The 15,967-nt window shown below is 37.9% G+C and overlaps 1 protein-coding gene across 4 annotated transcripts in view; it reads right to left on the bottom strand.

The window, feature by feature from the left end:
- The window catches only part of Hmgcll1 (3-hydroxymethyl-3-methylglutaryl-CoA lyase-like 1), a 120,756-nt gene that overhangs the window by 82,332 nt on the left and 22,457 nt on the right, over nt 1-15,967 (bottom strand). For 2 of the 4 annotated variants that reach the window (XM_013510907.1, XM_013510908.1), the window contains exons 2-3: nt 3,859-3,939; nt 3,543-3,650 (exon numbers count right to left, since the gene is read on the bottom strand). The gene's annotated coding sequence lies outside the window, so the exon portion shown is untranslated. Of the gene's footprint in view, nt 1-3,542; nt 3,651-3,858; nt 3,940-15,967 lie in introns of those variants that run through there. The other 2 variants (XM_013510905.1, XM_013510906.1) reach the window with 1 other exon arrangement.

Genomic DNA, 15,967 nt, shown 5'->3' with positions numbered 1-15,967 from the left:
CACCAGGAAATCAAGGAAACAGGAACTGTGATCCTGGTAAATTTCAACAGGATCCTCTTTGGGGAGACGGCAGGGGCCAACTCATCTGGAAATAATGGAGAAGGCTTGCACTGGAAACACCCACCATGGGTTGGTACCCTCTGTGTCTCTCTGCCTGTCTCTCTCTTTCTCTCTCTCTGTCTGCCTCTCTCTCTCCCTCATCTTACCATATTCATGCTATTACCACTTCCTTCTCTCTTCTCCACAGTACACTCCTCAAACAAGAGCAGGGCAGAGCTAGAAAGAAAAGTTAGGACTGGACTCTGTAGCAAAAGCCACTGCCTCCTGCATTTCACCAATACAAATTCAAACCCAAAACATCAGTGTGCTTCCATTACCATTAGAGAGCAAACTGTGGCACACACTTAAAGGAAAGCAGGGGAACCCGTACACAATCCTTCTGGCTAACATGGCTAGCATGGGGTAGGCCACATTTGTAAGAGTGATTTGTAAATAACTGTTACACTCTTTTATATATAATACTTTCTACTTTCATAAGGAAAATCTATTTCTACCTATCTTTTCATCCACCAAAATTCACTAATCAGAGGGTAAATATTTATGTATGTATGACATACATAAACAGTGAGGTACACTTAATGTATATTTTTTAAATATAAACATTTACTTTAATCACTCATATGGATAAAATATATTAAAACCAAATGAATGTAAAGATGAGTATGCAATTCTAGTTCACTTTTTAAAAGTTAATGTATTTATAATAATTTAAATACCTTACTACTAACCACCCCACTCCAAAGTTGAACAAAGCTGATCTGTGTTTATAAACGTTTTCTTTCTGCTGCCACTGTGTGTCCCTTCCAAGCAAAGGGCTGCCTGGACTCATTTCAGAAGTTCTTATATTACATGTCACTCTAAGGAAGACTTTTTCCAGATAAGTTGTAGAGAACATGTATTTTCAATGGCAGGTATTTTATCATCTCTGGCCATTTAGATTATAGACGTGGGATACTGTTTTATATGGCACCCTGCTACTGTGGAACTTTTCTTTTAGCTGTTTGAATTAGACGGCCTCTGCCAAACCAAACAGTAGGAGGGAAACTGTAAAAAAGCTTTAAAATGCTAAAAAAAGAACCAAGTGAACACGCAGCAATCTAAACATAAGCGAGGGCACTATTCCCATGACCTACGTTCGACAGAAAAAAACCGGAGGAAGATTCAGAGCGCTCATAGAAAACCAACTGAGAGCATGCACACTGTCCCCAGAAGCAAAATTACTGTAGACAGCACACAGGCAAACTGCTGCACTAAGATTTTTCTGTCCCACGTCTCTTGTATCATTTTAAGGCTAATGAGTCTGGCACACAGTTTTCTTCTAAAATGAGAATGATATTAAACTTTAAAAGAGAAATATAAGAAAATACAAGTTCAGTGAAACCTAAAGCACCAACATAATAATGGTCAGCAGAATTGCAAGAAGAACGGACTACCCTCAACGTTATCTTCTGAAGAACACCAGACACGTGACGCAGAAAGTGACTGGTGCTTGGAAGAATTACAGAAGGGTTGTGAATCTCATAGTATCTTCCACTCAAGCACATCACTGTTTTAAATGTATGCAGCTTATTTAAATTGATCTTTGTTTAGAATACATGTGACTGGATCGGGAAGTATGTATCAGTACAGTCACTATAGAAGACATCATTGGGCCATGGTCAGGACCCTCTGATAGACCCTCTGGGACTATTCAAGTGCCTGACAACCTCCCGCAGGTGCTGCTGTGCTGCAGGCACTGCTGCTGGGATTTCCTGAGCTTCAGAGAGGTCAGACCCCTTACTGGAGTGCAAGGGGAACGTAGGTAGGGACACAGTTCTTGCAGACTTCTCACCAAAGCTTTCCTCAAGGGCTGTGTGTGGAAATTCACTCCTGATTTTATAATATTTTGAGCCTTGAAACAGTTCATTAAACCTCAGTAGGTTAAGCACCATATTCCACACAGGACCAATCTCAGAATAACTCATATCACGTTATAGTAGTTGTCTCATGTACCTATTTAAGTGAGGCCAGGAGATGAGTTCTGATACTGCTCACAAGGGGACCTTTTGTCTGTCTGTCCTCTTCCCTAGCTGTCCTCTTCCCTACACATTTACAAGATGTGTAGCCTTTTCAAGAGGATTCTAGCTTCAACCTTTTAAACATATTGGGTGCATTATAGATAGAATTGAAGAATAAACTACCAATTTATACTACTGTATAATAATAGAATGCGTCCATAAGCATTACAAAGAGAAGAAGAATGTTTTGAATATAGCTTTATAAAACCATCAGAAAACAGATTCTTGAAGAAAACTAATAAAACTTACCATCTGAAATATTTGGTTGGTCACTGTTCACCAATTAGTATTTGCAAGATGGGAAACAATACATGGTGGGCAGAAGGAAGCAAAGCAAGTAAGAAACAAGACAACCCTCTCTGTGTCTCTTATATTGTATCCAGAATGAGGGTGGTACCAAACCAATTTGTGGACTGATTTAGTACTCACCCACCCTTAATCCTAGCATCCTCAGTCCTAGCATCCTCAGTCCTAGCATCCTTAATCCTAGCATCCTTAATCCTAGCATTACACCACAAATCAGTCACATACTCTTGATTCACCCACCCCTAAGAAAGTTCCATCTATGACTGCATGCAGCTGTGGGGGGCATGTGGACAAAGCCAAAACAGTAGAGAACTTCACTGAGAGGGAACGTTACACTTGTTGCTTATGGAACGATGGTTATGGCACAGATGACAAAAGGTCACCCACTCAGGACAGCAGAGAATAACAGAAACAAAGAGAATGGAGGCAAAGTAAGCAGCAAAATTAAGTGCCGGGGAGAGGCTGAGAGATCCGAACCCTGAGAACAGGGACTAGAGGAGAGAGGGTAAGGGTTGTACTGGTTTCTAATCGCTAATTATTCTTCCAAAACTGGAATCAGGTCTCAGAATCCTTGATTGTTGCCAGATGCCTGAAAACTGCACACAGCGCTATCATCTTACCACTTTTCAAGAGTACACTGTAGGTGACTATCTTTACCTCATTACTAGCAAAACCAAGTGCTAAAAGAACGAAGTGAAGAGCCTGCATATCTACAGTTTCACTCTTTCATACGAGATTCCTTCGGGGAAGGTGCCAGTCCACTTAATCATCCCTTCTCCTTAACAGATAAAAACATTAAAGCACTTGGAAATGTCCAGATTATTTATAAATCTGTCATAAAATAGTAAATGGAGGGCAGGCTCTTAAATGTTTTAACAGCCTTACCCCCAATTTACTATATTGGGCCACATGTTCACACAAGATTAATACACAGTTCCAAGTTACTTTTTAGGACTCAGTTTATATAAGTTATTTCATCAAATAAGATTTTCTTTAATTAGATCAGTGCATGGCCTAACAGTTTGTGATTATATCATGTTAGTCTCACAATATATATCTCAATGTTCACTAATTATTATTAAATGAAGAACCTAATTATGGAATTAGGAATTTAAATACCTGTGGCACCCGTTTGGAGGACACAAAGCTGGTTACTTCTATTACAGACAAGCCAGTTTGGGATAGTTGATTGATAAACTCAATTTTTATATCTGTAGGAACTATAACCTATAAAAACATAAAAAATTTATTTATAAGTAAGTCATATAGGATTTACTGAAGCAAAACTAGAAAATTAGTTTCTAACTGGAAGCAAGTATGGCTTATAAATTAAATAGGAAACATACAAAATAAAATCCACATCTTTAAATTTTTTTAAAAAATTAATATTTAGACAGCATTTGAAATGCACTCTGTAAAATTAAAATAAACCTACCCTTTCATTCTGCAATCCATCCCTAGGTCCAACTTCTACTATTTTAACATGCTCAGGGAGTGCAGGTAACTGGCCTAGTTCCTGAAATGCAAAACAATAAAGACAAGAGGAATAGGTAAATTTTAGATTGCTGGATTACTGGAAAAGTCAAGCAACTATACTTTGTTAAATAAACTCTCAATGAGAAATTTAAAACAGTAAAAAAAGATCACACATTGGGGCTGGGGATTTAGCTCAGTGGCACAGCGCCTGCCTGGCAAGCGTGAGGTCGCGAGTTCAATTCCTGGTACTGGAAAAAAAAAAAAGATCACAGAATGATACACTCTAAACACTTTATATTATTTGTAATATGATATGAAATCACGTTTCCTTTTAACAGTGATATTCGTTATCATGACTTAAATTCCAAAGAATAATTTCTAATAACATAATTGTGAAGTAGGTGATTTACCCAGCATTTTACCTGTTGGATAATTCTGTATGTGTTGATAAAATTGTATTGTTATTTTTTGAAAATTGATCTTTGTACAAATAGCTTCCTGCCACAGAGTCATGTAAGGAGTCACATACCATGTTCTGATTCTGTGTGTGGAGTTGGTATTTTGGGTTATGCTCAGAAAGCTGAGGCTAAAGAAAAAAAGGGTTGCTTGCTTCTATTCGGCGTCACATATCACAGCAACCACTTAAAAGCCTCTTGCTGAAGACACATTCTTACTAGGACATGACCCTCAATATCCCCAGGCACTGTCTCTAGCTCAATGTAGGGAACACCTTGCTCTAGCTTCTGCCCAGATCTATGGTGACAAATGGTCTGAATTCCGGAAACTTTTGTCCTGGACTAGGTGACCTTGCTTAGGCTGCATTTATTTTCTAAATGTACCCAACAAAAAGGCTGCTATTTAAGAAAAGTAGTAATGGCCATTCTAAATTTCTATCGCAGTGTAAATCAGCAGTAAGATAGATCTTTTCAGACTGGCCATAATCGCCTCATCTCTCTGAGCAAAGTGCTATCACCAAATTTTTCAAGTGGATAGTGGATAGCTTCAGCCAAGATCCACAGGACCTGCGCACTGATGTTTTCTGCGCTGCCTTTCATCAGAAATAATGAATTCAAGCTGACCAATTCGTACTGTCTCACTCTATGCTCGTACGCAGTCATTGGCTGATGCTGGCGAGGTGGTCACTTTGAACGAACAACCTCATCTGTATCTATGACCCAGAACAATGCTCATCAGCCCTCTGAGTGTCCGAAGTTGTCACTGGCTTTCTCAGCATCTGTGCTAATTCAGTGAAAGAGCTCAGATGGTCCCTGATAAAATATTCGCATCCTCCACAATTCCCATGAATGGGCAGTGCACTCAAAAATTGTCAAAGAAAAGTATTCTCCTTTCTGCACGTTCTGCTCAGGTGTGGTGCATAAAATTAACGTAGGTAGAGGGTTGAGAAGAAAGCATAGGTTTCTCAGTGTTAGGCTGTTTTGGACGGCAATCTTGAAATTATGCCTAATTATGGAGTGGGTTTAACAGCAGGTATTAAAGAAAGGACAGAGCATCGGAAGATGGAGTTAATGAGAGGGCCTCACTCTTTTTTATTATCTCCAGTCCTAAAACCCAGAAATCAAAAAGAAACAAAGCAGTTTTAAACTGTGTGTTCTCATTATCAGTGGTTGTTTCCCAAAACTATATTTCCAAAAGCAATTAACGTGCAGCATAGGTGGACCAAGAATAATCCTCTAGCGGATGGCAGTGTTTACCTAGGGAAGGAATAGAGCATCTTTTAAAGTGATAACAAGATGTTAAGGATGAGTAAGAGCTAAGCACCTTCTTTTGCAGCAATAAAATGTTACGAGCACCATTCACCAGGAGTAGGAAGAAATCCAACTACTGCGCCCCTTTCAGTCAAAGCAGATGTGCTTATTTGATATGATTTTAGAGTCTTCTGAAATCTTTTGCTGCTAGTCTTTCTAGACAATTTGCATTATGTTTATGACAAAAGAAAACCCCTAATGCAATCAACGAATAATTACTGATCACAGCTCATGTTCCACACATTACACTGGTTGTTAGTACACATTGACATAAAGCTAGTAGTAAATAGAGCAATTGGTATAAGTAGTAGGAGAGAAGGTAAAGAATAGTATGTGATGGGAAAATATCTGAGGATAAGTGTGTTCTGGTGGTGAGAAATTGTGCTCAGGTTTGAATCACTGAATTGTATGTGCTTGTGAACCATTTAAGTGGATTTTCCCACTGAGAGCTACTTGTGTGTATGAAGCTCCTTAGAAAAGTCACTATGCAGCTGGTAATGCCTTGGAAGAGGCTGGAGATCACCAAGAAAGGGTTCTCACAGGGCACTTATTCAACAAACGTGTTAAATCTGAAGATGAATCTTTGGGGGCAGCCAGAGGGCGCTGGCACATGTATGGGTGCATGGCAGGGACTTAGCACTTCATCTTGGGTAGCAAGCACATCTGCTTTTGCTCCAGATGAAGACGCTGTCTGAGGCTTCCAAAGTCTGTTTTCTAGAGCAACATCCTTGAAAGATAATTCCGAAGAAAGGTGTCCAGTGCTTTGCTACTGAGACATGCAGGCAGCCATGTAAAAGACCCAATAATTTCTTCCATTAATATTCTATTATTTTCCTCAACCAAGACTTAAGCCTTATCCAAGATGCCATTTGTCAGATAGAATTAACTGCCTTTCTACAATGCCGTAACGATACCTATTTTAAAAGATATCTGTCGGTCTCCCTCTGTCTCTCTCTTATAAACCCTTGGAGTTACAAATATGGACACATAAACACTTGACCAATGTTTTTAAAATAAATAAATTTGAAATGTGTTATGTAATGTAACAATTCCCTACAGTGAATGTAATCACTACGTACTGTAAACATGTACTAATAAAGTAAAAAAATATAATAAATGAATGACTTGAGCATTCATATATAACATTTAGGAAACTAATGTTAACCTTTCATCTGGCCAATGCTTGCTGGCTAAGGCAGTCACTGTAGTTACTTGGTATACGACATGAACCCTACAAAGAATTCCTGTCCAAAACTAGCTTAAACATTACTGCCACAAGGGTCTGCATGCTAACATGAGGCAGGGGTAGAGCAGCATTTTTTCTTATACCCTGAATGTGTAAGAGTTACCAAATGATGAGTGAGTTACAAGGAACTGAATTTTTTAAAAAAATACTCTGCAGAAGTTATCAATAGAGTCTTTAAATAGCCATAAAGTTTGAAATTTATTTTTATAGCATTAAAAGTCCTATGTTACTGAGCTCAGTGTATCCTTTTTAAAGTGCAGTGCAGTGCCCCATACTAGTAAAAAACAAAAGACGTGTTATGCAGAGCGAGGGTTTCAAAGAGCTGTGCTACACATCTGAGTGTGTGCCCACACTTGGCATCAGATTTCTAATGGCTCACTTTCATAGAGCAACAACAAAAGAAATACTACCTTGCACTTATTTTGTTTTATTTTTCCGAAGAACTTTTTTCTATCTACATTTCATGTGTAAAGCTACACTATTTGGTAGGCAGAACTGAAAGAGAGATTAAATGACTTTCTAAGTTTACCCTGCTAAGTTCACTGGCTCCTACTTTGGTTTCCTTTTTTAAAAATGATACTCAATACATCACCTATTGAGTTTTGCTTGAAAAAAAATAGTGAATCATTCTTTTATACAGAACATAAACAATCTGCTTTACTCATATTCTTCAATCGCATATAAAATAAAATGAAAGGCGTGTTCTGAAGTCGATCCCTCTGAAATCATTTGTGAGCAGGTAGAATATATGTTTCCTAGCAGCAATACCGGGTGACTTTATACTGTCAACCCTTTCCATGGCAACAGATATGATTCCTTAGTATTTATCCTACAAGTAGTGCTTTTTTTTTCTCTACAAAAATAACACAATCCATAGGAGAAATCTCTGCACAGGCTTGTGTATGTTCCACTCACTTCATTTCTTGAGCAGTAATTTTCTGTGTAAATAAAGTCTTTATGGATATTGAAGTATCTTGTTTCATAGCCACTATTCCCAAGGAGAATGGTTATGCTGCTCAAATCAAATGCTCCCACTGCACAGATGAGAAGTCTGAATCAGGAAATTGTGTGATTTTCTTTTGAAATTAAATTGGACTTCTTAACATATTAGATGTCAGCTTTTCCAAAAGAATCTATTTTTGTCTCAAATATGCAATGGTGCATTTTTGGTAATGTTAAACTCTCCACACTCTGCTGTTTGTTATTTCTTGGATGTTAATGTCTCTTTTAACCTAATTTAATCAGAAACATATAAACCATGATCACTGATGTAACAGATACCCACAGGAGCCTTGGTGCTCTGGAGCATTCAAAAGACATTTCTCTTTCTGAGTGCCTCTCTGGAAGACAGAAAGGACTGAATAAACTAAGCTGATACTTGAACCTTCTCTGAGAATAGCCATGGACTGGGGTTAATTCAAAGGCAATCCTGACAATTCCATTAGAATGTATTTGACAACAAGTAAAAGTAAGTTAATAATGTACTGTTAAGGCACCTAACCCTCTATGAAGAATATCTCCTGGTTTACTAATTCAAAAGTTAAAGGAAAGCATCCACAGGTAGTTCAGCATTTTGAGGAGAGCCAGAGGCAAAAATGGAGAATGCGTGGTTATTTGTTACCCTCAAATTTCAGTCAAAGTTTTAACAGAGAAGAGAAACAACGTCTCAAAGTGCAGACACCACTCCGTATGTACATATACTAGTGAATGCCTTTGGCATTTAAAGGAGAATTGGTGGTGGGTGTCAGTGCAGATGCACGGCACGGCTAAACATAAATCTCTTTGAAACACGTGCATGTCAAGAGCACTTGGAAAAGTTGAACAAAAAAGCAGAGAAAAAGCAGAACATAACACAAGGTCATCTGCCACATATGAGGATATACAATATAGCAGATTATAAATAATGTAACAGTTATAAATAATATAACAGTTATAAATAATTACTGTTTATTATTATTTTAAAATGAAGCTCTTGACTTCTGCACCATATAAGTTCATTTCTCAGTTAAATAAATTTTAAGAAGAGGCTTACATAATAAGTGTATGTATGTGTTTAATATTTGTCAATTATTGCTTTAATACAAATCATAATTATACTACAAATAAGGTATGAAGTACTAGAAAGGCAAATATAAAACATAATCATTTGAACAGGACAAAACGGAGGCAGTTACAAAATAACACAAAAACAAAAATGAGAAGCACATGTAAAACCAAATAAATCAAGGATTGAGAGTATCAATTTTTAATGCAAGCCTTTAATAATACACCCAAGAAAGGCACTTAAATCAATTTAAGAAAATTCCAAAAACTATATGCATGGGTGGAGCATACAAGTTTCTGCATACATTGTTAGTTCTTTAAATGCTGATTGTTATTTACATTATTTTGTTTCAAACAATAAAGTTATTCTTGTGTTCACAGCAACTTAACAACAAAATAAGCTCTATCAAAAATGGACTAAGATGACCTATAAATTTCTTACTACCATTGCTGTTAATATCACAAGATTATAGCTTAGGACAGAAATAAAAGTGTTAACTAAAACATCAAAAAGAAAAGGTTAACTTGAAGTATTTTAAGTATGAAAAAAATTGTTTCTTCAATGACTTTCTGGTCATAACAAAACTTCTGACCTCATACTCTATCACTGAGCTGATGTCACTCCAAAATTAACTCTAGAAACCGCAAAAATTGCTTTTTAATTCTGCAAACATAGTTGTGATCAAATGGACTGAATGTACATAAAGGGCATGTGAGTTGAGTTTATTTTTATTTATAAAAACAATGACACTGTTTTTCACAATTTCAGTCATATCTTTTTATTTTTATAACAATGGCCAGCTGGAAAATCACATCAGAGATATGCTATGAACTTTCATTTTATCACACACTGTCTTAGATATAAGAAAACTATTCAGCTATTCACAGAACCCACTCAAGCTTTCAGTACACCTTTTCAGAACTTAATGAAGCTTCTCCATTAAATACTCACTTATGTAGTGTTTGTTTTCTGATTAGCCAAAATCTGTCAAACTGTCTACGCACTGTCATGACTGCAAGTATACTACACACATTTTCTGAAAACAATGGACTAGGTTTTCTTATCCCACGTCATGTGCAAGCAGTTTTTGATATCTGTTAGGAATAAATTGTTGAGTGTTAAAAGTGACAGCAACAGACGCCAAGTGAAGTGAGGAAGGCCTCTGCCTCTGGAAACGCTTTCTACAGTGTTCAGATACCTCTTGCAGGACAGACGCTGTGCTGGAGCTCGAGTTCTGGCAGTAGATGGCATCTCACTCAGCCCGCTTTCAGGAACTGCCATTACTGTCCTTCAAGCATCGACTTGCCATCGCTCCTCCTTCCAAGGTCATGACCATTCCCTGGGGTCATCTAGTGAGTAGACTAGTGCCATTCATAGAGCTGCAGCTCCCTTGCTTCCCAGGAGTGCAACTGGGTGCACCAAAGAGCCCATGAGACTGGAACCTGTGTTGTGACTGCATCAGAGTCACGTCAACTTCCCTGTGTGCCTAATCACACCTTCTTTACCTCCCCACGAGCACTGAATCCAAGGACAACAACGTTCTGCAGATAAATATACATCAAAGACTCTGTCTCCTAGAGAACCAGACCTAAGAAATTTGGTACCAGAGTGACTTATGGAAGTGTCTCTAAAGTGGGATTTGGGAGTCTGGTCTTTTGTTAGCTAATTATCAATTAGTTTGTATCTTTGAAAGTAGGTAGGATATTGCTGCCCTTGGGTAACCTGTGCAATTATGAAGCAAATTTTTTCCTAGAAGACATTTAGCAATGTCTGAGATATTTTTACTTTCACAATGACAGAGCACTATTATCAGCTAGGGAGTAAACATGTCATAATGCACAAGAAAAACTTCCATAGGAAAGCATGATATTTGAGGCTTTGTATTGGCTGGCTTTCCCATTGGCAGGGCACAATACCCAACACCCACAACTTGATGGAGGTGAGGCTTAATTTGGCTTGTGGGTTCAGGGGACTTAGTCCATAGCTGGCTGGCTCCAAGGCAGAAGCATCATGGCAAAAGGGTGTAGCAGAGTGAAGCTGCTCTCTTCAAGGTGTTTGGGAAGCAGAGAAACAAATGAACCAAGAAGAAGTACACAGGCCCCAGATATAGACACCAATGTTGTGCCTCCACAACCAACCCAGACATACCCAGAAGTGTGCTTACTAATTACTTAGGGAGCTCCCCAGCTAACTGACTTGACAATGAAGATTAACTGACAGTGGCTCTGGCCTAGGATATAAAGTGGTTCATCAGTTAGTTAGGATAGCCATTTCAATAACAAGCCATGATCTTTTGACTAGTTTATATTCCTGACCCAATTTTTAGGCCAAAAACCAACAGACTGAAGACAATCAAAACTCCATGAGGAAAGCCCTATACAATGAGAACTATATACAGTAATTCATCTAATGAGACTTACAGTAAACCAGGTAAAAAATACTAGTCATTTCAGAATATTAGACAATATAATAGACTTGGGTATTCAAATCATCATTATGCTCCCCTTATTAGAATGAGAAATATGGAAGCCATATAGTAAGTGAAGTCCTAGGACTCTATTCCTCTATGATTTTTCAGTCTATGAGTATATAATTGAAATAGACATATTTCATAGTTGGAACAGCCCCTAAAATATATTAGTTCCTTGACCTATAATATAAAACCATCACAGTAGGAAAGGGCAACTGGAGGCTTCTGGGACTGCTTACTCTTCCCTTTCAGCCAAGATAGTAATAGGAGAAGGGAAGATCAAACAGAGGAGGAGGAGGAGGAGGTGAAATCACACCTTGAGAGAAGTAGCACAGATTATGATCTCCTTAGGTGTCCAGAGCAAATGTGCGGATTATGACCTCATTAAAATCCCACTTTAATAATAAACACAGCCTCTACCAAAACCAAAAGTTTGAAGGGTGGCAATGGATTGCAATAAACTCAACACCAAATGTAGCTTATGTGATTTTGTGCCAGTGGTAGTAGTTTTGCAAAAGCAAGTTAACATTATCTCATGAACCTGATATGAAGCCACTGATCAGGAGAATGAATCCTTTCTGTACTTCATGTAAAAGAAAGTATAAAAAGTTCCCATTTGCTTGGGTCAGACAACAGCAGGCATCTCTGGAATTCTCCCAGAGCTATATTAAGTGCACTACGGCCTGTCATGATAAATGTGAAAAGGACCTGAAATTCCTAAACATTCTGCAGAGCATCACACTGATCTACTACAACAAGGAATAATGAATCAAGGTTCTTACCATATGAAAGGAAAACCAATTACAGCACACTGAGAAATTATAGAAATACTTTTGGGGACTCCTTTGGAAAAAAACTGCAGGCTTCCAAAAACAAAACAACAAAATAAAAATCAGATTTTAGACTCAGTAAAGAAACACTGAGAAACACTCAGTAGAGAAGGCTGAGGATAGAGTGCTTATCTAGCATGCATAAGGCCCTTGGTTTGATCTTTACTATGGCAACATCATGGCAACATCATGATTATGATAACAATAATAGTACAAAATTCAAACTGTCAAATATTCTAATAAACTGCTATCATTATGCTATCTAGGTAGGGTATATTAACCTAGACAGATTTTAGATGTCCAGCATGAATAGTACTCCTCCTCCTCCTCCATTTCAGACTTATTGTATAGGTAAGAGTAATCAAACTTGGCAATCTTTCACAATGAGCCCAAGAACTGTACCATCTACTAGTTCTCCTAGTGAAGTAACACACTCCAGTATCTACTCCCCAGGGAGACACAATGATCTAATGTAACTCTAGCTATTCACTAACAGTAGCTGAGTTTAACACACAAGATAAAATCTGTTACCAGAAGATGGCAGAATGTTGAATAGGAGAAAAACAGCATCGCTGATATCTGGACTCCAAATGCTGGAATATAGCAGTGTGAGAGAGTGAGGGAGGGAAGTGGGTCTCCAGGATCCACCAATGATCTGAAGCAAGAATTACAGCCCATGCAGAAGGCAGACAGGGACAACAATGCAGTGTGGGAGATGGTAAGATGCACTTTCTCCGCAAGCCCTGACTCACAGCATGGGAGGGGCAGCTTGAACCTGCAGAGGTATAGTGACTACTGGTGACCCTACAGACCTCCACAGAGAGATGTATTAGTGCAAAGGAGCAGTGCATGCTGCACATTGCAGTTACTGGTGAGCTATTCTGAGTCAGATGTCCCCACAGAAAGAGTAATTGGCCAATAGCAATTTTGGAAAGGGACCAACAGAAGTCATAACTCAGAGCAGCACCAGGGTTGGCTCCATCTAACAGCTCCAAAAGTCAGGGTGAGGTGCAAGCAAGCTCAAGTCTGCCAGAGGCACTCAGAGTGTTATGGAACAGAAACCAGAAGAGTGTGGAACTTCATGGAACAAAAGGCCCAGGTCTGATGGGATTATTTATTACCTATATAACTCCACCATACAACATCAGAATGCACATTCTTCTCAGTTGTACATGTGACATTATCAAAAATAGGCAATATACTAGCTCATAGCCCATGCTTAAGTAAATGCAATGGGATTAAAATTATCCCATGCATATTATCAAGCCATAGTGCAATGAAACTGGAAATCCACAGCAGAAGAAAACACAAAAACTTCATAAAAAAATGGAAATTAAGTAACACCTTCTTGAACAACCAATGGATCACACATGAAATTCAAGAAGAAATTAGACAGTTTCTACAATTAAACAATAATGTCAATATAACATATAGAAATCTATGAGACACGCTAAAACCAGTCTTACAAAGGAAATTTATGGCTGTTAATTCCACATCATCTCAAATAAATAATCTAATGCTGAACCTCAAGCTTCTACAAAAAAAAAGCAAGTCAAACTCAAAGTTCATACAAGAAGGGAAATTATAAACATTTGAGCAGAAATTAATGCAATTGAGACTAAGAAAGGGATAAAAAGAATTCATTAATATTTTGAAAGATTAAGTAAAATTGACTTAGACAAAATTATTTTAAAAAAAAGGAAAGAAAAGATTTAAATATATGCTATAAGGAATGAAAAGGATAAAATCACATGACTCCTGCAGAAACCCAGAAAATCATTAATGCTAACTTGGGGAAGCTATATTGTAATAAGATGGAAAACACAGAAAGAAACAGAACAATTCCTAGATATATATATATATGAGTTACCAAAGCTGAGGCAAGAAGATAGAAAAACTCTAAACAACCCCATATCAATGACATTGAAGATGTAATTAAAAACCTACCAATAAAGAAGAACCAAGATACTGAATTCACACTCACTGCTGAATCCTAAAAGATCTAATGCCACTACTCCTCAAACTCTAATGAAATAGAAAGGGAAGCAACACTCACAAACTCATTCCTGGAAGCAAGCACTACTCTGATACCAAAACCAGAGAAGGGCCCGACCAACAAAGAGTACTACAGGCCAATCTTCCTACTGCACACAGAAGCAAAAATCCTTAGTAAAATACAGACAAACACAAATGTAACAAATCATTAAGATGATTCCATACCATGACTAAGTAGGATTCATCCAAGGGATGCAGAGATGAGTCAACATATGCAAAGATATAAATCTAATACATCATATTAACAGACCCAAAACCAAAAATCACATGATCCTCTCAAGGGATGCAGAAAAGGCATTTGACAAAGTCCAACACCCCTTCATGATGAAAACCCTAGAGAAAACTGGAATAGATGCTCTTTATTTCAACCTGATAAAAACCATCTATGAAAAACCAACAAGCAACATCATAATAAGTAGTCAAAACTGAAAGCTTTCACTCTAAAATAAAGAACAAGACAAGGATGTCTACTGTCACTATTCCTGTTCATTGTGGTTTTGGAAACACGAGCCAGAAAAAATTAAGCAAGAGAAAGAAATAAGAATAGGAAAGGAAGGAGTAAACTATCATTATTTGTAGATGATATGATACACTACATAGAAGACCCCAACAACTCCACCAAAAGGCCTCTAGATTTAATCATCAAATTCTGCAGCATAGCTCCACATAAAGTCAACATTCAAAAATTAATAGCATTCCTGTACACAGATAACAAACTCACTGAGATAGAAATTATAGAAACCATATCTCTCACAATAACATAAAAAATCCTAAATACTTAGGAAACAATCTAACCAAAGATATAAAAGACCTTTACATTAAAAACTACAGTACTCTGACTAGACATGGTGGTGCATGCTTGTAAACCTAGGACTCGGGAGGCTGAGGCAGGAGGATCATTAGGAGTTCGAGACAAGCCTGGGCTACAAAGTTAGCTCAAGACTATCCTGAACTGCACAGTGAGACCTTGTCTCAAAAAGACAAAAAGCAACAACAAAAACAACCACACACACAAAAAAACTACAATACTCTAAAATAGGAAGTTGAATAAGATATCAGAAACTGGAAAGATATCTCTCACTCTTAGGTACAAAGAGCCAATGTAGTAAAAAGGGTCATACTCTCTAAATTGTTATATTGATGTAATGCAATTGCAATCAAAATGCCACTACCATACCTCACAGCATTAGAGGAAACAATCCTACAACTCCTTTGGAACCAGAAGAGACCTAGAATAGCAGAAACAAGCCTCAGCAACAAATGCCAGGCAGGAGGCATCACAATCCAAGACTTGAAATTATACTATAAAGCTACTGTGATAAAAACAGCATGGTACTAGTAAAACAAATAAATAAAATAAAACAAAACCAGATGCAAAGATCAATGGAACAAATTAGAAGATGCAGACCAGCTCCAAACACACCCAACCACCTGATTGTTATGGTTGAAACATTGTGTCCACTTGGGGAGTCTACAGGTTTGGCTAAGTGACTCAGCAGGAAGCCAGGGTGCTTACTTTGTATACATCCTGAGCCTGTGGAAGAGGAGGGCATGGAGATTATGTGAGAGCTACACGCCCCTTAGGTGGGGGTAGCCTGTTTACAATGTAAGGGAGGGAAAGAAGCTGCTTGCTGCCATTCCTCCCTTTTGCTCTGGC

Source organism: Chinchilla lanigera, unplaced genomic scaffold (assembly GCF_000276665.1).
Source record: "Chinchilla lanigera isolate Chin_1 unplaced genomic scaffold, ChiLan1.0 scaffold00010, whole genome shotgun sequence".
In the NCBI taxonomy this organism is placed as follows: Eukaryota; Metazoa; Chordata; class Mammalia; order Rodentia; family Chinchillidae; genus Chinchilla; species Chinchilla lanigera.
Note: the sequence above shows the minus strand (reverse complement) of the source record. Positions and strands in the feature narration are given on the sequence as shown.